Source organism: Chrysemys picta, chromosome 6 (genome assembly GCF_011386835.1).
Source record: "Chrysemys picta bellii isolate R12L10 chromosome 6, ASM1138683v2, whole genome shotgun sequence".
Classification (NCBI taxonomy): domain Eukaryota; kingdom Metazoa; phylum Chordata; order Testudines; family Emydidae; genus Chrysemys; species Chrysemys picta.
This window is the reverse complement of record NC_088796.1, coordinates 12,351,804-12,379,448: the sequence shown is the minus strand read 5'-3', so window position 1 is coordinate 12,379,448 and position 27,645 is coordinate 12,351,804. Positions and strand designations below refer to the sequence as shown.

Sequence of the window (27,645 nt, the reverse complement as noted above, 5' to 3'; positions counted from 1 at the left end):
GGTCTGGAAAACATAACCTCTGAGAGAGGATTGAAAAACCTGGATTTGTTTAGTCTGGAGAAGAGAAGACTGACAGGAGACATGATAACTGTTTTCAAGCATATAAAAGGCTGTTAAAAGGAGGAGGGAGAAATTTTTTTCTCCTTAACCTCTGAGGATAGGACAAGAACTAATGGGCTTAAATTGCAGCAAGGAAGGTTTAGTTTGGAGATTAGGAAAAACTTCCTGTCAGGGTTGTTAAGCACTGGAATAAATTGCCTAGGGAGGTTGTGGAATCTCTGCCATTGGAAATTTTTAAGAGCAGGTTAGACAAACACCTGTTAGAGATGATCTAGATCATTGGTTCCCAAAATGGGGTCGCGCCCCCCTCGGCGGGCGTGAAGAAATTCCAAGGGGGGCGTGAGACTGCCCAGACCTTGAGCTCCCGTCCAAGAAGGCTAGCCCCCGGCCCCTCCCCTTCCCTCCCCCGTAGTTACGCCGCCACGTGGGCAGCACGGCTTGCCCTGCCCACCTCCCAGGCTTTCCAATAAGCCAGTCCTGCCACTCTGAGTGGTCTAGTAAGGGGGCGGGGAGCGGGGGGGGGTTGGATAAGGGGCAGGAGGTCCTGGGGGGGAACAGTCAGGGGACAAGGAGTAGGGGGGGTTGGATAGAGGGTGGGGTCCCAGGAGGGGGCGGTCAGGGGACAAGGAGCGGGGGGGTTGGATAGGGAGTGGAGTCCTGGGAAGGGGGGGTCAGGGGACAAGGATCTGGGGGGTTGGATGATGGTAAAGGAGAGGTGGGGGGCATGAGGGTTTCTCGAAAATTAAAAAGGGGATGTGATGCCGAAAAGTTTGATCTAGATAATACTTAGTCCCTCGAGGTCCCTTCCAGTCCTACAATTCTATAATTCAATAAGGTGTTGAAAGAGTAAGGTGAGCTTGCTCATGAAACATGTTTGTTTTTGGGGATTGGGTTCAGGCCCATCTCAGTTTCTATCAGGTAGCAGGTCACCTTTCCTCTCTGAGGGAGGAATGGACACATTCCATGTGTTGCTATTGTTTTAAAGCTTATCTCTTGTAAATAGTAGTTTATTGCTTGATCATTCTACAAAAACTCTACAGATTGAATGGATAATTGCATCTCGATTATTTCTTGAATGTGTATTTGGATTACTGCCCAGAAGAATTTACTCTTTGGATGGTTCCATCGCATATCTGAAAGCAGCTTTTGCATCGCATCCTCTCCAGTACAGCTTGCTAATTACCCTGGTGTGCATGAAGTGAAGTCTGTGTAAAATCTTATATCCGATGAGCATATAAATGAGGCCTGATTCTCCTCTCCTTGCAGTTAAAGGAATTTAGATGCACTTCATTTCTTCCACTGCTTCTTTGCACTTTAATCTGGAAAGCACAGTTTTCACTAGTCTAGCAAATAGCCACTATTCTTTGAACGGCCAAGTCCATTTCTTCCAATAACCTTACCTTGACTGGTTATCAGTTATATCACAAATAATCCAGCCTCTAAAGAATCCCTCTGTTAACTATTTACACAACTTAGCTTTATTAAGTACAGTAGGTCTGTAACATACAGATCAATGGTTTTACCTGATTCCTCATAAAGGAAATGTTTCTTTCCCAAGTGATGTTCTTTCATGGACCATAGTTGTCATGATTTTTGTGAATGACTTTTTCTAGGAGTTACCCCCTCCTTTTCTTAGTGCTAGAATGTATTGGAGAGCTCCAATGCCTTTGGTCCTGCCATGTGTAGTAGCATGAATGATTTCCCGTTTCTGGTTTTTCTGTCTGTATTTAATAGGAGACACATGAAAGCCCTCATATGGCTGGGCTTCAAATCACTCGATTTATGCAGCATTATCACTAGGGGCCTGGCAATAAATGCTTGTGGCAATGATTTTAAGGCATATTGAAAAGCAGTTGCTAGGGTGTTGTGTTATCAACAAGAGAGGCCCATTCTCCAGACCATAAATTTGGAATAATTTAGATTGGAACCTTGAGATTACTAGCCTCTGCCAGCTTCATTCATTCTTTGATGTTGTGGTGCCATAGTTTCCTTGTAAAATGCAAACAAATAGAGACTTTGGTTTGTTTATATCAGAGAAGAGAAAGACTCCGATTCTGAGCAGGAGAGTAATCCCTGTCTGTACTCCCAGTGTACACAAAACATTAAAAAATAAACTCTTCCACCATAAAACTTACAATAGTCTGTGATGAAAACCCAAACACCCAGCCATAAAACCAGTGCATCTCCCAGGTACACAAACCATTGAAATATTCCAGTTCTGTGATCTGTTTCCAGCCAATGTACATGGATATCAATCAGGGTATGTGCACTCAGTGACAGAGGAGAAAGAGGTGAAGTAATCCATGTCCTTTTTTGGTCAGTTCCTTGCTATACTACTTGCAGGCCCTAGCATGATCTCCAATTCATGACATCTTTCTGTTCACCTTGTTAGCTGTTTATATGCCTGTTCAAGTGTTAGCCCCGGAAACTGATATTCCTGCGTATACCTCAGAACTTGACAGTACTGAAGTCAGCCATTTTGTATGTTCAGCCACTGATGGCTGAAAACCAAACATCACATTGCTAGGAATAATCTTAGGCCTTTCTGAGACAAGGTCAGACAGCTGCATCCTTGCAGTTTGTTAATCAAAACGGGAGGATGGGACAGGAAGTTATGCAAGATAGTGAGTGAATAGCGACCTTGATTTTAGGTGCCTCTGACTTATTGTTGTTATGGCTAGAAATACTAGAAATGTTTTAACATAATGAATAGTTTATTGAAATTAAAAGAATTAGTGACCTAGTAAAGGTTATTATGTTGACCCATTAGGAGTCACTGCAGGTTATGTGTTTTGTTAAAGTTAGTTAAAAAAATTAGGTAAAAGTAAATACTTTGGAGAAGTCTGAGGAAACTTTTCTTCCAGCAAGGAGCTGACATCTAAACTCCTCATCAACTGGACAGAAAGAGCCCTGGAAGTCTGGCTGGTAATTACTCAAAACCATCTCAGACGGTGAGTAACTAACTATCTCTGGGATGTCCTAAACCTATTTCTTATGTCTGTGTGTACTTAATATCTAATAAATTGTAGATTTAAATAAAAGCATGCTTACTTGTATTAATAATTTATCAGACAGAATTGCTGTTTTCCCATTGATTTATTCCTGATGCCACCTAGAATGAAACAATTAAGTACCACTATTTTGGGTTCTAAAAACCCCAGGTAACATCAAAGCTAATCAGGAGATCTGGCTGGGGAATATTTTTGCTGTTTGCCAGAAGCTGGGAATGGGCGATGGGATGAATCACTTGATGGTTACCTGTTCTGTTCATTCCCTCTGAAGCATCTGGCAATGGCCACTGTCAGAAGACAGGATACTGGGCTAGATGGACCTTTGGTCTGACCCAGTATGGCCGTTCTTACTTTGACAAATGTTTTTTTTGTTGAAAAATGCTGATTTCTTGAAACTTAAACTGTTGGCAAAACAGGACTGGTTTCCCTGAATCTCCTGACTAAAATTTTTTTTGAATATTAAATTGTCAACGTTTAGTTTTGACATTTTCTAAGTGAAAAAAATCCAGTTTTCTGGTTCTAAATGACTTTTACTTTCAAAATTTAAGTTAAATTAGACTGAACAAATGTTAAAAAAATGGAAAAAAGCGTCAAAATCTAAATGAAACATTTTGAAATTATTGAAATTAAATGCTTTGACATGAACCAAATGTTTGTGTGTGTTTTTTTCCCGTTTGTGAACATTTTTCAATATTTCAACTTTTTGGCCTAATTTGGGATGGTAAAATTTTTCCAGCTCTCAACATTTTCATGGGACAGGAAAACCTTTTCCTGCCCAGCTTAGCTAAACAGTTCATCTGCCACTGCATCATATGAACTTTAAGTTATAGCTTTAAAAATCTGTCAGTCTATTAACAGTAACAAGTCCGTCCCAATACCTTATCATTTATGCATAAAATGGTGGCTGAATACAATGTATTTTCCTTTTATTACCTAAAGTGTGGTTTAGCTCTGCTGCAGCACTAGCATACCGTAGCATATGTATCCTCTCTGACCACAATTTGTTTTATGTGGTGCAGTATGATAACTGGCCGATCACAGTTTTTAGCACCATGCTTCAGTCCAGGGCTGTACTGGGGCATGGCCCAACATATTTGGGAAGCAGAGCACTGGAAGGTAAGTAATTTTTCAGCTATGTTTACATTTACAACCAGAGCCTGTGCTACCTTTAAGGCGAACTAGGCAGTTGCCTAGGGCGCCAAGATTTGGGGGCGCCAAAAAGTGGTGCCCCCAATTTTTTTTGTTACAGCGTTCCTCCCTGAGCGCGCAGTCGCCGCTCCACTTCTCCCGCCTCCCAGGCTTGCAGCGTCAATCAGCTGTTTGGCGCCGCAGGCCTGGGAGCAAAATTAGAGCGGGGGCGGCGTGCTCGGGGAGGAGGCGGAGCAGAGGTGAGCTGGGGTGGGGAGCTGCCGCACAGCTCCCGGGGGGGGAGCTGCCGTGATGGGGGGCGCCTCAGTGGGGAGGCGGGGAGCTGCCACAGGGCTGGGGTGGGGGGCACAAGGTGCAAGTTTCGCCTAGGGTGCGAAACTTCCTTGCACCGGCCCTGCTTACAACACTACGGTTGTGCCTCTGTAGCACTTCTGTGTAGACACTCAATACAGCAATGGTTGGTTCTACTGTCATTGAAGTTAATCCACCTCCCTGGGAGGTGGTAGCTAGGTCAGTCGAAGAACTCTTCCGTTGACCTAGCGTTGTCTACACTCGGGGTTCGGTTGGCATAGCTACGGTGCTTAGAGGTGTAGTTTTTTCACACCCCTGACTGACAGCTATGTCAACTTAAATTTTAAGTGTAGACCAGACCAAAGGCTGAGTCATCCTATTGCTTTTGATAAGTTCGAGGATAAGTGCTATATTGTGTTAAGTTAGTGTGAATAACAAAGGTGGACAATGATTTTAAGAGGGGTATCATCTTCCAGTTCCAGAAGTATCGTTCTGGCTCCTCCTTGTGGAGGAGGTTGCTGTTTTATATCTTTTTACCTTACTAAGGAAATGCGGGGACCTCCAGCTCATGCTTAGAAGGAGAACACATCTGGCATTTGAGAGAGGGCAGAGAAAGCTGAGATTGCTAGGAGACACTGAGGGTTATGTTTGTTTTCCTTTTCATGTGGGTGGAGGAGAATTTGATTGTGCAAACTTATTCTTGGAGGAAGGGGGTGTGTCTGTGGAAGGCATGCAAGTGGCTGGATTTAGCTTGCTTGCTTCTGCACCATGAAGAGATAAAATCTAAAAGGTGAACGGCAGTGGGAAAAAACCCATAAACTAAAAAAGCGCGTGCCCTGTACTGCCGCTCTTTTACCTTCTGTTTGTGTGTGTTTTGTGTTGGGATATTTTAAAAGCATTCCAAGAATAGACACAGTTAATTGCTATAATAAACATTGCAAAGAAAATAAACAAACTCCAAGCTCCAACCTAGGATCCAATATCTGTCCTCACGTAACCCTGGATGTGAAGAAGGGCACTGACCTCCATCAAACACAGTTCATCAAGTGCATAGCATGGCCAGATTTTAAAAGATATTGTAACTAGTCCATGCATTTGTAATGTTCTTAACTCTGATTGTCAGTTCTTTAGGGCAAAGGGCTGTCTTTTTGTTCTGTGTTTGTGTAGCACATAGCACAAAGGTGTCCAGGGGCTAGGTATTCCTATTGCTATAGTACTGAGGTAGCCAAAATATTAAGAACTACATCAGTTGCCTCCCAGATATTAAAAGCTGAATCAGTTAACCTCCGCTCCTCTGTCTCAAATAGAGCTACTTTCTTATAGTTTTCTATGTTATTCCATTCTGATCAATATAAGAACATAGGCAAGCCTGCATGGAAACTGTGTTGAATGCGCGGGCATGAAGTAGAGATTAAAGAGTTCTGGTGTTTGGAGCATCACCTCTTTCACTCGGGTACAAGCTCCTGTGTTGAAATGCATTTAGAAATATTGCTGTCAGCACACTGACTGACTGGCATGTCCCACATTTAAAACTAGTCTCGGCTTTCTTGTAAATGGCGCCAAAAGGCAGTTTTGTGCTACGTGGCAGTTTAGGTAGAACTCACGTTAAGTTCCCACCCAAAAACCAAACCAAAACTGCCATGTGCCATATACTACTTTCCCTTTACTTTGTAACTTTTTTGTTTACAAATAGTTTGAAAGTTCTCCAAAGAAATATAAAGTTATAATCCAGTATTGCTGCAATAAACATTGCAAACAAATAATAAACCCAACTCAACCCTGAATCTGGGCTTCATTCAATGCCTTCACTTGACCCTGGATGTAATAGAACAGGGCACGGTCGAAACCAAGTTAATCAAATGCACTGCATCAGCAGATTTTAAAACATTAGGATTATTCCAGGCATTTCTAATGATCCCATCCCTGCACATGTAAAAATATTAAGAGACAGCAGTTATTCTTTACTGGGAAACCAACCCCAGTGACCTCTGAAGAGCAGCCCCAGAAACTGGGTCAGAACCTTACAGGTGGTGTTGAGCTCCAGCAGATGGATTGGAGAAAAGGGCATGGATTGTAATGTTCATTGGGAATCCCAGAGAGTAGTGGGACAGTAGAGGTCGTGATGATTAGAGGGAGAGGAGCCAAAGGAGGTGAGAAAGGGAGGGAGAGGAGAAAGTTTGGCTTTCCAAGGAAGAATAAGGTTAGGGCAGGTGTCACAAGAGGCCAGTAGGAGTAAGCACAGAAAACAGAGGTATGAGGAAGCTGTGTGAGAACAGCAGAGGTTGGATATGAGCTGCAGAGATTAGGAGAGGGAGCTTGTAGAAACAGGGAAGAATAAGGAGAGATGGTGAGGATGGGTAACATGCAAGGAAAAATATTTTTTAAGATGACCTGTCTGGGACAAAATATAGTTGCCCAATGGCTTTCCCCCCACTTCCATTGCAATACAATAGGACGGTGTACATAATAATTCCATCCAAAGCCATGTACTGTGGTCTGAATTCTGTCCTGATGTGCCCCCCTGCAATCCCAACGAAATCACCCGGGAGATGTGATTTGGAAGACTATCAGTTTCCTTATTGCCCTATCCTTCCCAAGAAGAATGAGATAAGTTCAAACATAATGTGGAGAAAGATGTGAAACAAGCTATTTCATGTCCTCCCTGAAAGTCAATAATGAACCTGGGGTGAGGCAAGAATATGTAAAGTAGGGTGGATCTAAGATTTCTCTCTCCCATAGCCAAACTCCTAAGTTGACCTGCGTTCAAAAGTCCTACAGAAGGGGGATTTTTGGTGACTGCCGTCTTGGCCAATACTGGGAATTGAACCGGAGACCTGCAGAGCTAAAAGCACAACTTGCTACAGCTTAAGCGGAAGGTAAAGCTTTAGGTTGTAAGAGCTCCAGTTCCTCTGCAAGTCAGGCACAGAATGGGAGCACAACACTCACTGACTGACCAGAGACATACGTTAAAGTATTGTTTTCTTCTCCACTCCCAGTGAAGTCAATGGGAATTTTACCAATAACTTCCAGTTGGAACTGAGTTAGGCTAATGCTGAGTGCTGTTTGAAAGTCCCACATGAAAACTGCTACTGAAAAGCTAAGTTGCGGTTCAAGGAGAGCATGTATACAGTTGTGACAGCAAAATTTTATATCTCATGCACGCCTGTACAACCCCCATGAAGTGCTTTGTTGTAATAAAAAACCAATACAATAAAACATACACAATACAACATAATGAAGTGCAAGGCCAGTAAAATATGACACACCAGTAAAAGCCACCCATTGAAACTGGCATCCAAAACAAATAGAGTGAGGGCAACGCCTCACAACCTTTGCCAGGAAGAAGGAGTGGCAGCTTCAGCCAGAGTGCGCCAGAAGAGACAAGAAGATAATACGCCACTCTCCATGATGCCCTATGCACTGACAATTGGATGACTAAGGCTAGTGGTTGGAGGTTCTTGGCCTTTGAAAGGGCTGTAGAGAAGGTGCGGTTTATGTATTATGTGCTGGGTAATGGCTCTTTATTAAAGCAACTATTTGCAGAGCTGCTGTAACTGGAGCTTAGTGTTCTAGTCATGTGTACACAGACTAACTTCCAGGTGCAATTCTGTCCTTCAAGATGTGCTACTTCATCCCAAAGGCCTGCCTTTTTCACAAGAGCTTGCTGTGGCGAGAGGATCCCAGTACATAGCTCACCATGGGGGCATAGCCTTTACCTCCATCTCATTACAGTCTCTTAGACCTCAGATTCCTTCAAATATGCTGGCCTGCGAATGAGTCTCCCATTCCTTATTTGTGTTACCACTGTTGGTAGAGCAATTGCTGCCACCCTTTCAACTGAGCAATTTCCTGTGGTCTTTTGTGTTGTCCGTAAACCCCATGCTGCTGGCTCTCCTACACTAGGCCAGCTGATGGCTGAGGCTCATTCTGAGTCATCCTCGTCCTGACCTGTGTCCCAGGTGCCAGCTGTCTCCCAGTATTCTGCAGTTGTCATTGTTTTTTCCTCCACTGATGTTCTGAGTCTGCAACTACCTTGTACACTGCAGCTTGGACTGCTGCCTTTTGACCTTTCTGTATGGGGCTAGTCGTCAGTGGTTGGACCAAGACTGCTCCCTTTTGTGTAGTGGCCTCAGGTCCCTGGCTACTTTCGCTGCTTAACTTAGCATTCTCACAACTGCTTCTGTGTATTGTCTCTCACTCTTCTGTTGGGTTGCAGCAGACACTCCATCATGGGAAGCCATGGCTTGGTTCTCCGGCCAGTCAGTCCCTGTACTGGGCTACTATCTAGTTCTCAGGAGGCTGTATTGCAATAGTCCAGCCTAGCCAGGTAAAAATCCCTTCCAGACTTTTCTGTCTTTGCCTTTTGGGGTCCTATCATAGAATCATAGAATATCAGGGTTGGAAGGGACCTCAAGAGGTCATCTAGTCCAACCCCCTGCTCAAAGCAGGACCAATTCCCAACTAAATCATCCCAGCCAGGGCTTTGTCAAGCCGGGCCTTAAAAACCTCCAAGGAAGGAGACTTCACCACCTCCCTAGGTAACGCATTTCAGTGTTTCACCACTCTCCTAGTGAAATAGTTTTTCCTAATATCCAACCTGGACCTCCCCCACTGCAACTTGAGACCATTGCTCCTTGTTCTGTCATCTGCCACCACTGAGAACAGCCGAGCTCCATCCTCTTTGGAACCCCCCTTCAGGTAGTTGAAGGCTGCTATCAAATCCCCCCTCATTCTTCTCTTCTGGAGACTAAACAATCCAGAAGTCCTGAGTCGAAGCCATGAGGAACTCAGTTTGATAGAGTTTTGACATGAAGTCAGGCAAAACCTAGTAATTATGGCAGAGTTTCATGGTGAGTTTTGGGTTTCATATATCATCTCAGCTGTTCCTCCATTCTCTAGGGGTTTCTATTTTAATTAGCGATAGTCCCACCCCTGGAGAGACTTCTTCTTTACTGCACAGTCTAGAGAGAGATGGATAGGAACCCCAAAATCCTTCTCTAGGCTCACTACTGGAGGGGACAGAGATCACCAACAAATGCAAGGGCTTCTCTACAGCTTGTGTAGGCATCACCACAGGGAAGAAATCAATCTGCAAGAGGGATTTTTTTCACTGTCATTCAGTGGAGGATTGAGCTGATTTTTATTGACTTGATGTGAATCCTGTGGTGGGTGAAGAGGATAATCTAATTCATGCAGAGGCTCATGAGAATTATTTTAAAAATAAAGGGAGCAGGGAAGGAGGGCAGATGGACTTGACCCAAAACCCCAGCCCTGAGCAGCTCCAAACTTCATGGAAATTGGGCTCTAGATCTGAGCAATTAGGCCTTCCCCAGTCTCTGTGACAGGCTGATCCAAAACCTGGATTCATAGGAACATAGGACTGGAAGGAGGGACCTCTTGAATCATCGAGTCCAGTTCCCTTCTCTCGCAGGCAACCCCATCATCTAATCCTGTTCATATAGTTATCTAGTTCCATCTTAAAACTAGTTCGGATGTGTGACATTGCCTAATTAAAATATAACCATGCAAATCATTATTGCTACCACTGTTATATAATTGCAACAAATCTTATCCAAAGTATAATACATGGCCAGAAAGGGTTAAACAGCTTGCAGGCTGAATGACCCAAATCTAACCTTTAAAGACATGTTAGAAAGTATGTGAATGGTAATTAAGGCCGTTCAATGCTAAATAGGCTAGAACTTGGAAATGCAAACCTATGTTGTTAGAAGTTAGAAGTGATACACCTCTACCCCAATATAACGCGACCCAATATAACACGAATTTGGATATAACGCGGTAAAGCAGTGCTCCGGGGGGGGGGTGGGGCTGCGCACTCCAGTGGATCAAAGCAACTTCGATATAACGCGGTTTCATCTATAACGTGGTAAGATTTTTTGGCTCCTGAGAACAGCGTTATATCGGGGTAGAGGTGTACTAATTGTATATGTGAACTCATAAATGTAAGCCATGTAAACAGACAGTTCTTGTCTGTCACTATAACTATTAATTCCAAGATCAAAAGGGAATATTAACATTTAGATGAATCTTGGGTGAAATAATGTCATTGTCTATATGTCTCTTTGAAGTTTGTGATAGACTCCATAATGGATAAATTGTCCTATGTTAATTTGTGTAACTAATTACTGGTGGTGTTTAGGAAGCAGAAGGCTACATCAAAAGCCTATTGTTTACCCAGGATGGTACGGTCAAGTGGCTGCTATAAAACTGTATAAAAGGCCATTGGGTCCTGATCCTGATATCTCAGATCTGCTTAAGATTCATCTGGGGAAGTTTGAGTCTTAAGATGAGATCCTAGTTCATCTGGTACACCCTGGATATGATATTGGTCAATGGACTATAACCTATGGACTAAATTCTAAAAGAACTCTGCAGCTACAAAGCTTACGATCTCTGCTATGTATCTGAACCTCAAGAATTGAACTCCTGTCTCTATGTATATTGATCTTTTAACCATACTCTCTCTTTTCTTTTAAAATAAATTTTAGTTTAGTTAATAAGAATTGACTGTGAGTGTGTATTTGGATAAGATCTGGAATATTAATTAATCTGGATGGTAATTTGCCCAATCCTTTGGGATTGGTAGAACCTTTTCTTCTATATGATGAAATAAGATTTTCAGAAATCTTCGTCATATTTGACATGGGTACCTGGACGGAGGCCTGAGGCTGGGTTACTTTAAGGGAACTGTTGTTGGTTTCTGGGCAACCAGTGAGATAATAAAGAAGCTGTTTTGTGCTGGCTTGGTAAATCTAAGTATTGAAAAATCCACCAGCTTTGGGGATTGTCTGCCCTATTCTTTGCAGTTCACCCTAATTGAGTGACCTCAGCTGGCCCCTACTGGGATCCTGGTCACAGGATGCAAACTTGGGAGCTTGAGTCCACCTCTTAAAAAAAGCAATTAGCTCATCTTTTTGAAAACTCTGGAAAATTTGCATGATGCCAAGTATCAGAGGGGTAGCCGTGTTAGTCTGTATCCACAAAAACAACGAGGAGTCCGGTGGCACCTTAAAGACTAACAGATTTATTTGGGCATAAGCTTTTGTGGGTAAAAAACCTCACTTCTTCAGATGCATGGAGTGAAAATTACAGATGCAGGCTTAAATATACAGACATATGAAGAGAAGGGAGTTACCTCACAAGTGGAGAACCAGTATGAACAAGGCCAGTTCAGTCAGGGTGGATGTGGTTCATTCCCAATAATTGATGAGGTGTCAATACCCAGAGAGGGAAAATTGCTTTTGTAGTGAGCCAGCCACTCCCAGTTCCTATTCAAGTCCAAATTAATGGTATTAAATTTGCAAATGAATTGTAGCTCTGCAGTTTCTCTTTGAAGTCTGTTTTTGAAGTTCTGTTATTCTGTAATTAGATGTCTTAGATTTACCACAATTACCACAGACTTCAAATTGAAACTGCAGAGCTACAATTCATTTGCAAACGTAATTAATGTCATTAATTTGGGCTTGAATAGGAACTGGCCCGCGACTGGCTGGCTCACGACAAAAGCAGTTTCCCCCCTCTGGGTATTGACAGCTCCTCAGTAATTATTGGGAGTGAACCACATACACCCTGACTGAATTGGCCTTGTTCACACTGTTTCTCCACTTGTAAGATAACTCCCTTCTCTTCATGAGTCGAATATAATGCCGGCATCTGTAATTTTCACTCCATGCAGCTGAAGAAATGGGGTTTTTACCCATGAAAGCTTATGCCCAAATAAATCTGTTAGTCTTTAAGGTGCCACCAGACTCTTCGTTGTTTTTCTGGAAAACTTGGATAGATTATGTCTCAGAGATAAGTGGAGGTCAGGGTTGACTCTAGAGCTGGTCAAGCAATGTTTTTCTTGTCCAAAATGAAAATGGTTTCATTGTCATCAACATTTTTTGTTCACAATGTTGAGGTTTCAGTTGAAAACCAGACTACAGAAAATATTTCACAACTACCTAAACATTTTTGTTTTCAGCCAAAATGTTTTTTTTTTCAAGTTTTCTATGAAAATCTGTTTTTTTTTAATTGCAAAGAGATGTTTTCCATGAAAAATTCCATTGAAGTGATGAAGACTTTTTGGTTTAAGAACGTTTTGACAGAAGATTTTCATCCATCTCTATTTTTAACATAACAGCTGATAGCTCCCTGTCCCCAACGCTTATATGTGCAAACAGGGGCATGCACAAGGGGGGCAAGCAGGGGCGCACCTCAATATTCATCTAAAAATATGTATTTCTGCTCCGGCAGGGACCCAATCCCAGCTGCTGTCCTGTCCCCAGCCCCAGCCGCTTCTCTGGCTCCACCCCCAGCTTCGGGCCCATCCCCAACCCCTGTCTGCTGCTTCAGCCCCAGCCGCTATTCCAGCCCTGATCGCTGACCACTGTTCACTGCCCCAGCCACTGCTCTGGCTGTAACCTGAGCCCCGGCTGCTGCTCCGACCTCAGCCCCGGCTATTGTTCTTGCCCCAGCCCCGGCCGCTGCCCAGGCTCTGGCCCCAGTCGCCTCTCTGGCTCCACCCCCAGCTTCGGACCCATCCCCAACCCCTACCTGCTGCTTCAGCCCCAGCTCCCTCTGCCCAGATCACTGATCCAGCCCCTGGCCGCTACTCTAACGTGCCCGTCCAAAAGTGGTCACATTTAAATTCCTGCGCACGCTGGTGTGCAAAGATGTTTTAGAACCAGGTTCTCTTGCTCCTTGTTTCTCTAGAGCATTGCACTCTGGAGAGACAGCAAGTCGAAGATATCTAATTACAGCTTCATACAGCTTTATGCATCCGAAGAAGTGGGCTGTAGTCCACGAAAGCTTATGCTCTAATAAATTTGTTAGTCTCTAAGGTGCCACAAGTCCTCCTGTTCTTCTTTTTGCTAATTACAGCTGCATGTCTAAATCCAATAACTGCAAATGCATCCGGCTCCTGGACTGAGTCAGGGACAATATCTGAGTGACAGGAGCAAAAAACCAGGCCGTCTCACTCCACAATGAAAATAATAATAAAAAAGCAGAGAGACACGCTTTACTGTTTGTTTGGTACTGGGAGAGAATCCTACACACACTGGTTTTGTTTCCACTGAGTCATCTCACCATATATTGCAGCATGGATCAGTTATGCAGACACAAGAATACATAGGCAGCATGGCCTTCATTATGAGATAATTGTCAGAGTAGCCATCTACTATTGGTTATTTTTGTTATATAGCACTTGTGCAAAAGGGTTTTTACAGACAATTAAATGACAGGCTCTCACCGTGGGGAGTTAACAATCTAAGGACCTAATCTACAAACACTTGCGTTACCCATATGAATAGTCTTTACTCATGATGAAAGTAGGCCGATTGGACCCAGTGTCACAATGGCAGCCGCTGCGGCTGTAGCTAGCAAGGGATGTGGCACATCCCCCATGCTATCTGCAGCCCACCGATCAGGTGACAGATCATCTCATCAGAGCTCCTCTGGAAAAACTCAGCCTGGCGGCTGTGAATCTCAGGTGCTTACATCTGAAAGGGAAGAAATCAACGTGGTTTTATTCCCCCCCATCTATAAAAACAGGCAACATTTTATTTTTATGAGCAGGTAATTCTGTTTGTTTGAAGGGCAATAAAGATGTTTCCACCACCTAATTCTATTTAGACGGGCACACAGATTTCCCATCTTTTAACGAATTTCTCTTGCTATGTCCAAGGGAACATAATCTTCTACCTCCTTTTTCTTTCCTTGCAGGAAGACACCTGTGCTGTTCAACATATTCATCAATGATCTGGGACAATGAGGTGGCAAAAGCTGTAGCTGATGCAAACTTACTCAAGATAGTTAAGGGATCTTATAAAACTGGGTAACTGGGCGATGAAATGGCAGATGAACTTCAATGTTGATAAGTGCAAAAGTAATGCACATTGGAGAAAATACTCTCAACTATACATACAAAATGATGGGGTCTAAATTAGCTGCTACCACTCAAAGAAGAGATCTTGGCGTCATCGTGGATAATTCTCTGAAAATATCCACTCTATGTGCAGTGGCACTCAAAAAAGCAAACACAATGTTAGGAACCATTAATAAAGTGATAGATAATAGAAAATCTCTGATATGCCCACACCTTGAATATGGTGTGCAGTTCTGGTCACCCCATCTCAAAAAATATATATATTAGAATGGGAAAAGGTGCAGAGAAGAGCAACAAAAATGACGAGGGCTATGGAACAGCTTCCAGATGAGGCAAAATTAAAAAGCTTGGGACTGTCCAGCATAGAAAAGAGGTGACTTAGGGGGTATGTGATAGGGGTCCTTAAAATCATGAGTGGTGCAGAGAAAGTGGAAAAGGAAGTGTTATTTAGCCCTTCACATAACACAAGAACAAGGGATCTTCTGATGAACTTAATAGGGAGTAAATTTAAAACAAACAAAAGGAAGTATTTATTCAGTCAACTCACAGTTAGGGTGATTTTATAGGGACAGTCCTGATTTTTGGGTCTTTTTCTTATATAGGCTCCTATTATCCCCCACTCCCGTCCCAATTTTTCACACTTGCTGTCTGGTCACCCTACTCACAGTCAACCTGTGGAATTCATTGTCAGGGGATGTTGTGAAGGCCAAAAGTATACCTGGGTTCACAAAAGAATTAGATAAGTTCATGGAGGATAGGTCCATCAATGGCTATTATCCAAGATACCCCATGCTCCAAATGCCCCTAAACCTCAACCTGCCAGAAGCATCTGGCATTGTCCACTGTCAGAAGACAGGATACTAGGCTAGATGGACCATTTGTCTGACACAATATGACTGTTCTTAGGTCCTCAAAGAACCCAAGTCCTGAGTCACAACTGGAAACAAAATAGGAACCAACATCACTCCCATCATTTTTAGGAAACTACACGGATCATGTTGTTTTTATTTTTTCCTTTAGCACTTAGCGGGCCCAACTGTGCTCCAGGCTCCATTGTGCTAGGCATTCTACAATCCCTGCCCAGAACTGTTTACAATCAAAACTGACAAGACAGGCAAATGTCAGGAGAAAGGAAGCATTATTATTTGCATTTTACAGATGAGAAATTGACTCAAAGAGAGATTTGTCCAAAGTCACGCAGGAATTCTGTGGCAGGGCCAGGAATTGAATCCGGATCTCCTGAGGATCAGTCCAGAGTCTTAGCCACAAGAACATCCTTCAGTTCTCTCTCTCATCTGTGGATTAGTCCTTGGGCTTTAGATGTGGATGCCTATTAATTATTAGGTTGTTATATGCCAAACTCTGTGCTTTTTTGCAAGTGAAGTTCCTATTTTCTTGGGAAATTTAAAGGTATCTGATTTTCCATACCTTTTGTATAGAAGTACCTAATTGTTTTGTTCTATAAATATGATTCTCCAATGTCTTGTACCTTACGTGGCCATTCACGTCTGGGCACCACAGATGTCCGATGCCACCAGAGCAAACTGGGGGAGGTTTTACACTTCTGCACAAGAGTGAGGGTCAACACAATGTACTGTGGGGAATCAGGCCCAGGTGTTAATGGTCTAGTCATAGCATTTAATAATTTCCCCTCAGCTTCCTACGGGGTATTTTAAAGCTTGGTTAAAATCAACAAAGAGTCCTGTGGCACCTTATAGACTAACAGACGAATTGGAGGATAAGCTTTCATGGGTGAATACCCACTATGTCAGACACATGGTTGTATTTTACAGGCATCCTAGTGTTTCGCCACTGGGTCTCATTCCAAATAAGTGCATATGGAACGGTAAATCATCTTTATAGAGTAATCGATGCAAGCTTTGCAGAAAGCAGGATTTGGAGAGAGACATCTTAAAGGACTGCTTGGTAGCCCAAAGGTAAGAAAGAGGTGTCTCTGTTCCTCCTGACTTACCTGTTCTTAAAATCAGAAGGAGTCTGTTTTTAGAAGATTTAATAATAATAAATGGAAATATCCCATCTAGAACTGGAAAGGACCTTGAAAGGTCATCCAGTCCAGCCCCCTGCCTTCACTAGCAGGACCAAGTACTGATTTTGCCCCTGATCCCCAAGTGGCTCCCTTAAGGATTGAACACACAACCCTGGGTTTAGCAGGCCAATGCGCAAACCACTGAGCTATCCCTGCCCCCTCAGTAAAAGGTGTTATACAATTCACTTAGAAACCCACAAATCCCCTTGGTCTTCTCACTTTGCAGACTTACTGCTGTCTACAATATTTTGGTATTAACAGTGGCTCCATTTACAAGGGCTTTTTGGAGTGAACTAGTCTTGAATGGCCGCTTTGTTGTAGCAAACCTTTGTTATAGGGCTACCGTACTCTCCCACAGAAAACTTGTGTCTCAAACCATGTTTTATAGCAAGTTGACAATTTCCTTTGGTTCTGAGGCACTGAAACTATGTGCAAAGAAGGTTGGAAAATTCCACTCATAAACTTTGCTTTTCCTTTCCAGAGCAAGCTGCCAAGAGTACACTTTTGTAGCATTATTTTTTCAATTATACTAATCAACAAATCTGACCCTGAACCTCGGTGTTCTCATATTTATCTGATTAAATTAAGGTCTGATCCGAGATTAACCTAAATCTAGGAGCTTTTTAGAGCCAATCTGTATTTTTCCCAAGTCTTTGGGTTCCCATTAATTTTCCAATGTCTGTATTTTTATTTGGGGGCAAAAGATGGGAAAATGCATTTTTTCACTAAGCATGTTTGGGTTTAAGACCCTAAACTTGCAGACAGGCGTGCATGAGCTTTACTTTACTCACATGAGTAATCTCATTCAAGTTTGCAGGATCCAGGCCCACAAGTGCAAATAATTGCTCTGATGCTGAAATCACTACTCACTCTATTCTGTATAGGTTCTCATACCATGAGCATCACTGAGCAATATGCCACATGACTGACATCCCTCACATGTTGTTTGTTCTCTTATCCTTTCCCCAGGGGGAGAAGTGTGTGCAGTGGAGTATTTTGGTTTCAAATTTGATTTTTTTAGTGTATATACACACAGGTGTCTCCACGTTTGTTGGAGAAGGCAAGGGCAAAGAAATGCACTTTGCATTTGGAGTGGAAAGTAGTGAGGTTTTCATGGTCCCCAGCTCCTGAGAAAGCTCTTTCTTGCACAGATGAGTTTTACCAGTATGCTAGGAAGCTCCATTATGGTTTAGGAGCGGAGTGGTTGAACACAATCTTTATCCCAGAGTTTTAGGTGATCTTTTAGCCCCAGATCATTGAGCACCTTGAAGAAAAGGCCTGAACCTAGACTGGGCTCTCGTGTTTGTACTTGTTTTGTCATAGACTTCTTTAATGTTATCAAGGTGCCATTTAGGGACCCAAAGTAAACATGAGATCAGGCTCTCCTCATGGTATTTCAGTTCCTGGCTGGTGTAAATATCATGAGCAGACCACATGGATCTCATGCTATTTTGGCTCCATCAGTGACTCCCTGTGGAATTAAAAATACCCCACAAAAACCATAACCGCAAACAAATATAACCAAGATATTTGGGTTAACTGACTACTGCTGTGATTGGCTTGAGTGAGATAGCAGCCTAAGCCCCATTCTCAAAAGTGATTTAGGCATTTAGGAGTTTAAAAGCTGGATTGTTAAAGGTATTTAGGTTCCTAAAGATGAATATAGATGCTTGATTTCAATGGGTGTTAAGCACCTAGGCGCTTTTGAAAATTCCACTAGCATCTATCTGCATTTTAGACTCCAAAATACCTTTAAAATCTAGTCCTAAGTCTCTTTGAAAATAAATGAGGACTTAGGCTCTGAAGTCAGTTAGGCACTTTTGAAATGTTTACCCTATGTTCTTTTTTATATTAAATCCTCAAGCCGAGCTAAAGTATTTATTAATAAAGGGAGGATTTTATAAATCAAAAACATAAATCCTGGAACTCTTCTGAAAATATGTGAGAGGCACATTCATGTTTAATGCTTTCTTAGCCACACTACTTTTTGTGGTAGCTAACTCTGAGTTCAAGAAAGTTAGACGTTGTTGTGTAACTATCATGTTTCACCTTAGACGTGGCTGTGTTTTAGTGGTCCCTGGATATAAATTGTATATTAGTTTATTAAGGATTTTTTTAAAAATGCATTGGCATCAAAGACACTATATAATTATAGGACTGGAAGGGACCTTGAGAGGTCATCTAGTCCAGTCCCCTCCACTCAAGGCAGAACTAAGTATTATCTAGACCATCCCTGACAGGTGTTTGTCTAACCTGTTCTTAAAAATCTCCAATGACAGAGATTCCACAACCTCCCTAGGCAATTTATTCCAGTACTTAACTACCCTGACAGTTAGGAAGTTTTTCCTAATGTCCAATCTAAACTGCCCTTGCTGCAATTTAAGCCCATTACTTCTTGTCCTATCCTAAGAGGTTAAGGAGAACAATTTTTTCCTTTCCTCCTTGTAACAACCTTTTATGTACTTGAACACTATTATGTCCCTTTTCAATCTTCTCTTCTCCAGACTAAACAAACCCAATTTTTTCAATCTTTTCTCACAGGTCATGTTTTCTAGACCTTTAATCATTTTTGTTTCTCTCCTCTGGACTTTCTCCAGTTTGTCCACATCTTTCCTGAAATGTAGTGGCCAGAACTGGACACAATACTCCAGTTGAGGCCTAATCAGCGCGGAGTAGAGCGGAAGAATTACTTCTTGTGTCTTGCTTACCACACTCCTGCTAAAGTATCCCAGAATGATATTTGATTTTTTTGCAAAAGCGTTACACGGTTGACTCATATTTAGCTTGTGGTTCACTATGACCCCCAGATCCCTTTCTGCAGTACTCCTTCCTAGGCAGACATTTCCAATTTTGTATGTGTGCAACTGATTGTTCCTTCCTAAGTGGAGTACTTTACATTTGTGGCACCTTAGAGACTAACAAATTTATTAGAGCATAAGCTTTCGTGGACTACAGCCCACTTATATGCATCCGAAGAAGTGGGCTGTAGTCCACGAAAGCTTATGCTCTAATAAATTTGTTAGTCTCTAAGGTGCCACAAGTACTCCTGTTCTTTTTGCGGATACAGACTAACACGGCTGCTACTCTGAAACCTGTTACTTTGCATTTGTCCTTTTTGAATTTCATCCTATTTACTTCAGACCATTTCTGCAGTATGTCCAGATCATTTTGAATTTTCATCCTATCCTCCAAAGCCCTTGCAACCCCTCCCAGCTTGGTATCGTCTGCAAACTTTTTAGGTGTATTCTCTATGCCATTATTGAAATCATTGTTGAAGATATTGAACAGAACTGGACCGACAACTAATCCCTGTGGGACCCCGCTTGATATGCCCTTCCAGCACGACTGTGAACTTCTGATAATTACTCTCTGGGAACAGTTTTCCAACCAGTTATGAACCACCTTATAGTAGCTCCTTCTAGGTTGTATTTCCCTGGATTGTTTATGAGAAGGTCATGCGAGACAGTATCAAAAGCCTTACTAAAGTCAAGATAGACCACGTCTTACCCCCCCCCCCATCCACGAGGCTTGTTATCTTGTCAAAGAAAGCTATTAGGTGAGTTACCATTATTATTGTCTACTTCACAGGTGTGTGCCAGGCTTAGTTAACAATAATTCTAAGGTAGTCTGAGATCTTTGTATGAAAATCACTCTATAAGTCCACGTTATGGATCTTAAGAACTCAATAATAGTGGGGGATTTCAATTATCCCCATATTGACTGGGAACATTTCCCTTCAGGACGAAATGCAAAGATAAAATTTCTCGATATGTTAAATGACTGCTTCATGGAGCAGCTGGTATGGGAACCCACAAAGGGAGGGGCAACTCTAGATTTAGTCCTGAGTGAAACACAGGAGCTGGTCCAAGAGGTAACTATAGCAGGACCACTTGGAAATAGTGACCATAATACAATAGCGTTCAACATCCCTGTGGTGGGAAGACCATCTCAACAGCCCAACACTGTGGCATTTAATTTCAAAAGGGGGAACTATGCAAAAATGAGGGGGTTAGTTAAACAGAAGTTAAAAGGTACAGTGACTAAAGTGAAATCCCTGCAAGCTGCATGGACGCTTTTTAAAGACACCATAATAAAGGCCCAACTTCAGTGTATACCCCAAATTAAGAAACACAGTAAAAGAACTAAAAGAGAGCCACCGTGGCTTAACAACCATGTAAAAGAAGCAGTGAGAGATAAAAAGACTTCCTTTAAAAAGTGGAAGTCAAATCCTAGTGAGGCAAATAGAAAGGAGCATAAACGCTGCCAAAGTAAGTGCAAGAATATAATAAGAAAAGCCAAAGAGGAGTTTGAAGAACGGCTAGCCAAAAACTCCAAAGGTAATAACAAAATGTTTTTTAAGTACATCAGAAGCAGGAAGCCTGCTAAACAACCAGTGGGGCCCCTTGATGATCGAGATACAAAAGGAGCGCTTAAAGATGATAAAGTCATTGCGGAGAAACTAAATGGATTCTTTGCTTCAGTCTTCACGGCTGAGGATGTTAGGGAGATTCCCAAACCTGAGCTGGCTTTTGTAGGTGACAAATCTGAGGAACTGTCACGGATTGAAGTGTCACGAGAGGAGGTTTTGGAATTAATTGATAAACTTAACATTAACAAGTCACTGGGACCAGATGGCATTCACCCAAGAGTTCTGAAAGAACTCAAATGTGAAATTGCGGAACTGTTAACTAAGGTTTGTAAGCTGTCCTTTAAATCGGCTTCTGTACCCAATGACTGGAAGTTAGCTAATGTAACGCCAATATTTAAAAAGGGCTGTAGAGATGATCCTGCCAATTACAGATCGGTAAGTCTAACGTCTGTACCGGGCAAATTAGTCGAAACAATAGTTAAGAATAAAATTGTCAGACACATAGAAAAACATAAACTGTTGAGCAATAGTCAACATGGTTTCTGTAAAGGGAAATCATGTCTTACTAATCTATTAGAATTCTTTGAAGGGGTCAACAAACATGTGGACAAAGGGGATCCAGTGGACATAGTGTACTTAGATTTCCAGAAAGCCTTTGACAAGGTCCCTCACCAAAGGCTCTTACGTAAATTAAGCTGCCATGGGATAAAAGGGAAGGTCCTTTCATGGATTGAGAACTGGTTAAAAGAGAGGGAACAAAGGGTAAGAATAAATGGTAAATTCTCAGAATGGAGAGGGGTAACTAGTGGTGTTCCCCAAGGGTCAGTCCTTGGACCGATTCTATTCAACTTTCCTATTCATATTCATAAATGATCTGGAGAAAGGGGTAAACAGTGAGGTGGCAAAGTTTGCAGATGATACTAAACTGCTAAAGATAGTTAAGTCCAAAGCAGACTGTGAAGAACTTCAAAAAGATCTCACAAAACTAAGTGATTGGGCAACAAAATGGCAAATGAAATTTAATGTGGATAAATGTAAAGTAATGCACATTGGAAAAAATAACCCCAACTATACATACAATATGATGGGGGCTAATTTAGCTACAACAAGTCAGGAAAAAGATCTTGGGGTCATCGTGGATAGTTCTCTGAAAATGTCCACGCAGTGTGCAGAGGCGGTCAAAAAAGCAAACAGGATGTTAGGAATCATTAAAAAGGGGATAGAGAATAAGACTGAGAATATATTATTGCCCTTATATAAATCGATGGTACGCCCTCATCTCAAATACTGCGTACAGATGCGGTCTCCTCATCTCAAAAAAGATATACTGGCACTAGAAAAGGTTCAGAAAAGGGCAACTAAAATGATTAAGGGTTTGGAACGGGTCCCATATGAGGAAAGATTAAAGAGGCTAGGACTCTTCAGCTTGGAAAAGAGGAGACTAAGGGGGGATATGATAGAGGTATATAAAATCATGAGTGATGTGGAGAAAGTGGATAAGGAAAAGTTATTTACTTATTCCCATAATACAAGAACTAGGGGTCATCAAATGAAATTAATAGGCAGCAGGTTTAAAACAAATAAAAGGAAGTTTTTCTTCACGCAGCGCACAATCAACTTGTGGAACTCCTTACCTGAGAAGGTTGTGAAGGCTAGGACTAGAACAGAGTTTAAAAGAGAACTGGATAAATTCATGGTGGTTAAGTCCATTAATGGCTATTAGCCAGGACGGGTAAGGAATGGTGTCCCTAGCCTCTGTCTGTCAGAGGATGGAGATGGATGGCAGGAGAGAGATCACTTGATCATTGCCTGTTAGGTTCACTCCCTCTGGGGCACCTGACATTGGCCACTGTCGGTAGACAGGATACTGGGCTAGATGGACCTTTGGTCTGACCCGGTACGGCCTTTCTTATGTTCTTATGTTCTTATGATCCTGAAGCCTTCACTCAGGAGAGTTGTGTGTCTCATCGGGCCACCCCACCGACTTTCAGGGATACCAAGTTGATAGGCATTTTATAAGTAACTAAATTAGATCAAATTAGATGGATTATTTTAGGTAGATAGATACAGTGCCCATAGGTCCCACCCACAACTGTAGGAGATGGGCCTTGGATTGCTCCTCAGGGCAGAGAGTGGGACCATGTCTTCCTGTTTCTACAGCTGTTTTTATTGCACAGTGGAGCACTGACCCCGATGGTGGCTTTCCATGCCTATGCCTTCCTCCTCCCCTTCCCTCACTCCATGTAGGAAGTAGCATCTGGAAGGAGACTTTACAGCCTCCTGACATCAGCATTTACTTAGCTCAAGCTTGGACTCTGGATTCCACCCTCCCTTCCCCCTTTGCTATATTATTATTGGTTGCTGGCCCCCTTCATCCCGCCCCTCTCCTACCTCCACATCTCATCAAGTGCCCAGCCTGGTTCTCCTGCCCATTTACCTCCTTCACATCAGTTTCTCTCTCCCTTTACCCACCCCCTCTCTTACTCCAATATCCCCCCTCCCTTCCCAGCTCCCCTAACCACACAGCTTAACAAATACGTCTGAAACCACCAAGATTTTAAAGAATTATGCCTCGTGCCTAACTCCCCTCGGCACTGTGCTTGTTTGTCGTATCCTCTTCTGTCACCCCCTCCTAGGGGGCAGCGGCGGCTCCAGGCACCAGCACTCCAAGCGCGTGCCTGGGGCAGCAAGCCGTGGGGGGCTCCCTGCCGGTCCCTGTGAGGGCGGCAGTCAGGCAGCCTTCGGCAGCATGTCTGCGGGAGGTCCGCCCGTCTTGCAGCTTCAGCGGCAATTCGGCGGCAGGTACGCCGAAGCCGTGGGACTGGGGACCTCCCGCAGGCAGGCCACCAAAGGCAGCCTGCCTGCCATGCTTCGGGCGGCAAAAAAGCTAGAGCGGCCCCTGCTAGGGGGTGTCTTTCCAGATTGCAAGCTCTTAGGGGCAGGGACCATGCCTTCCTATGTGTTTGTACAGCACCTAGCACTGTGGGGCCTCAACCCTGACATGGGCTACCATGCATGCTCATGCTTTCGATCTCTCTAAAATAACAATATCTCATTACCACAAAAGCAAATTCCGTGTTGTCATGAGCGACCTTTCAGGAGTCTCGTTCCTGCCCAACTCTGTCATCTCTCTACAGTATTCCTACCCCTTATCTCCCCATGCTTGTAGCTTCTACTTTTCCCCACTTCTGCTCTTTGCTCATACACTCAGAGGGTTTTTTTTAAGACCAGAAGGGACCATTCTGGTCATCTGGTCTGACCTCCTGAATAACACGGGCCATAAAACTTCCCTGAATTAATTCCTGTTTGAAATAGAGCAGATCTTTTAGAGAAAACATCCCCTCTTGATTTAAAAATGACCATTAATGGAGTTCATGCTAACCTATTTCAGTCACAGCCCAGTGTCCAGCCAGCAATTCCATGTGCCTTAAACCATGTCCCAATTGGCAGCTTCTGGCTGGAGCCTGTATGTCGTTTGTTTACCCAACTTTATTGCAAGAAGTAATGTGAAACAGCATGGACTGCCAGTTCCCATGAACTTTCCTCTGCAGCCATTCCCAGGAATGAACTGGGCCATCATTTCCTCAGTAACAGGTTTGAACTTCCCTGCAAGACTCTAACTCTGGAATAAGTTAAATCAGAGGTGACTGTGGGGGAGGAAGAAGAGGGCACATGGGGGGTCACATGTCCTCCACCTGCAAGTTGCGGCTTGGCTTGTACCGATCATGCTTGCACGGACTGAACGTGCTCAGTAATGTCTGCTGAAGCTGCTACCCTCCCTTTGCCTGCCCTCCGCCCTCCCCCGTATTGGCAGGTATGTGTTGTCTCTGGGTCAAATCAAAATCCCTGATACGAACAGCCACAAGCTCTGGGGAAGTTGTGATCTGGATTGAAAGTCAGTGGCTCGGGCCTATCTCTAACCAATGCAGGATGTGCGCTTTAGCACCCAAATCCTTGAGACAGCCCAGAACCCAAGCTAAGAGGAAGGGATGGTGGGTCTTAAGCCATGTTTATGTTCCATTGATTCCCACACACCTGCCTTCTTACAGAGGTTCCGAACGTGGGATTCCTGAGGATACGCTCTTGGTTTAAAGTTCTGGTGTCCAGGTCCTGTGAACTCATGTTCCCTCTGGATTAAATCCATCCACTGATGGAGAGTGTGTACAACAATCCTGTTTATGCTGCAGAGCCTCCATGGTACTTATGCACTGGGTGGGTCTCCCTGGATGAGTAGCCATGGAGGCAGTCCTCCATATTCCCTGCCTGCCAGGCAGGGGTGTGGGAGGGCTACACCCTGCCTTTGACATGCTAGGACAGAGAAGACTAGAGAAGATGTGTGTGGGGGAGGAAATGTCACAATTGGAGCCTTCCTTTCACAACTCCAATTCTAGGAACTGCCCAATAAATGTAACAGCTACCCTGAGGGCTGCACTGCCAAGGATGTGTGTATGTGTGTGTATGTGTGCGTGGGTACATGTTTCATCACCTCAGTGTCTGATTCCTTGAGCTCTTTGTAGGAGTTGAGTGTTCCTCTCTTTTCTAGCAGTGCTGCTAAGGCCCCTCTATGCCCTGTGCATGTCAGACTCCCTTTGATTTTACGGGGAATTTTGCATCAGGAGGAGCTGCAGGATCAAGCCCACAAGGGCTGGGTAATAAACCTAGGGCAGTGTCTGGACTGCAGGGTAAGAGCCCTGTTGAGCTTGTGCCAGGGAACTGGGTTGCAGACCTACCACTACTGCAGGCTTCCTCTGTAGGCTCATGTAGGTCTGTGGGGAAGCCCATCCAGCTATGAGGAAATTGCTGCCCTCCCCCATAATCAGTCTGGGACCCCGGCTGGCAGGAGCCAGCCCACTGCTGGCCCTGCTCAGCCTGCTGCCAGCTGAGTGAACAGAACCCCAGGTCAGCAGCCGCTCAGCGGCTGCCGAGACCCACAGCCTGCCATTAACATTAGCATGCCGTAGGTTGAGGACCCCTGTTCTAGTGTATACTGTACTTTATGGTAATTTTCACTATACACGATTTTCCTCTTACGCGGTGACTTTAGAACCTAACCCACTGTAGTGTAACTCCACTGTAGTGTAAAAAAAATTTTTGGGCACTGCTTTTTGGCACCCCCAAATCTTGGCGCCCATGGCGGTCGTCTAGTTCGCCTAGTGGTTACACCGGCCCTGACAGTATCTCCAGCCCAGGTGACGTGACAGCCAGGGGTGGATTTTGAGATAGTGGGGCCCCCCAGCCCTGTGCTCAGCTTCATTTTTGGGGCTCCTCCTTGGGACCCAGTCAAGAAAAAGAACGTTCTCTCTTATCTCCCCCTGCCCCCGTTTTTCAGTCTTTTTTTCTTCATCCTCCTCCCATAAGTAATAGCAAGTAAATGAAAATAAAGTGAGGTACCTTGATTGTTCTTGTAGTCTAACTTATTTTTCTACAGAACACTTGAAAATCACGGAGGGTCTCGATGGACCACTTAATGATCTTTCCAAATATTGTAAAAAAATGTTTGGGTGCGGGATCTGGCCAGGAGCTAGGGCGAGAGAGGGGGCTCAGGGTTGGGGCAGGAGGTTGGGGTGTGGAGCACTTACCTGGGGCAGCTCCTATTTGGTTCTCAGGATGGGGGTGGGGATGGGGGGCAGTGCAGGAGGCAGGGCTGGGGGCTGGGTGTGTGTGAGGGGGTGCAGGTTTCAGGGCTGGGGTGTGTGAGGGGGGAATGCAGGAGTCAGGGCAGGAGGCTGGGTGTGTGTGAGCGGGGTGCAGGTTTCAGGGCTGGGGTGTGTGAGGGGGGAATGCAGGAGGCAGGGCTGGGGGCTGGGTGTGTGTGAGGGGGGAATGCAGGAGGCAGGGCTGGGGGCTGGGGAGGTGTGGGGGGTGCAGGGGTCAGGGCTGGGGAGGTGTGAGGGGGATGCAGGAGTCAGAGCAGGGGACTGGGGAGGTGTGGGGGGTGCAGGGGTCAGGGAAGAAGGCTGGGGGTGTGTGAGGGGGTGCTGAGGAGGTGTGAGGGGAGTGCAGGGTCAGGGCAGGGGGCTCAGGATGTATGAGGGGGTACAGGGGGCTGGGTGTGTGTAGGGGAGGTGCAGGAGTCAGAGCAGGGGGCTCGATGTGTGTGAGGCAGTGCAGGGGGCTGGTGTGTGGGGGGGTGCAGGAGTCAGGGCAGGGGGCTCAGGGTATGTGAGGGGGAGCAGGGGGTGGGGAGTGCAGGGGTTAGGGAGGGCAGGAGGCTGGGGGGGTGGGCTGGGGTCATGGGGGTGCTCACGCAGGGGGCTGGAGTGGGTATGCCCCAATTGCAGCCCCTTCCCCAACACCTCACCCCCCCTTCTTCTCCTCCTCCTCCTCTCCAGAGCAGCATGCTGCGGTTCACTCCTCCCTCATCCCCCCTCCTGCTGGCAAGGCTGATCCAGCTGATCGGCGGGGGGCTGGGGAGGAGGGAACGTAGCACGCTGGGGAAAGGGGCGGGGCAGGAGCCAGGCTGCTGGCAGAGGCTGCCACGGAGCCGCAGCAGCCCGCAGCGTCAAGCTCTGACCCCACACAGGAGAGAGTGGGGGGCGGAGAAGAGCATGCTGGGGCCCCTTTCGACCATGGGCCCAGAGCTATGGTGCCAGTGGTGCCATTATAAATCTGGTATTGCCCATAATCCTGCTGTGGAGTGGCTACAATAAAGAATGGTCAGCTCTGTCTCCCAGAGCCCTGATTGGTGAGGGCATGGGCAGACAGGGGAGCTGGGCCTAGAGAACAAGGTGGAAACACCACCCACTGACTTCTTGCTGCCCATCAGAAGGGAGAAATCTCTCTCCAAAACAAGGACAGGGGAGGGGTGTGACGGGATCCCCTAGGGGGC

General features: G+C 44.5%; 1 long non-coding RNA gene across 2 annotated transcripts in view; it reads left to right on the top strand.

Annotated features, from left to right (window-relative positions):
* Positions 1-27,645, top strand: part of LOC135972335 (uncharacterized) — an 81,686-nt gene that overhangs the window by 13,880 nt on the left and 40,161 nt on the right. For both annotated transcript variants that reach the window (XR_010588756.1, XR_010588755.1), the window contains one exon: positions 2,925-3,011. This is a non-coding gene — a long non-coding RNA (uncharacterized LOC135972335). The remainder of the gene's footprint in view (positions 1-2,924; positions 3,012-27,645) is intronic.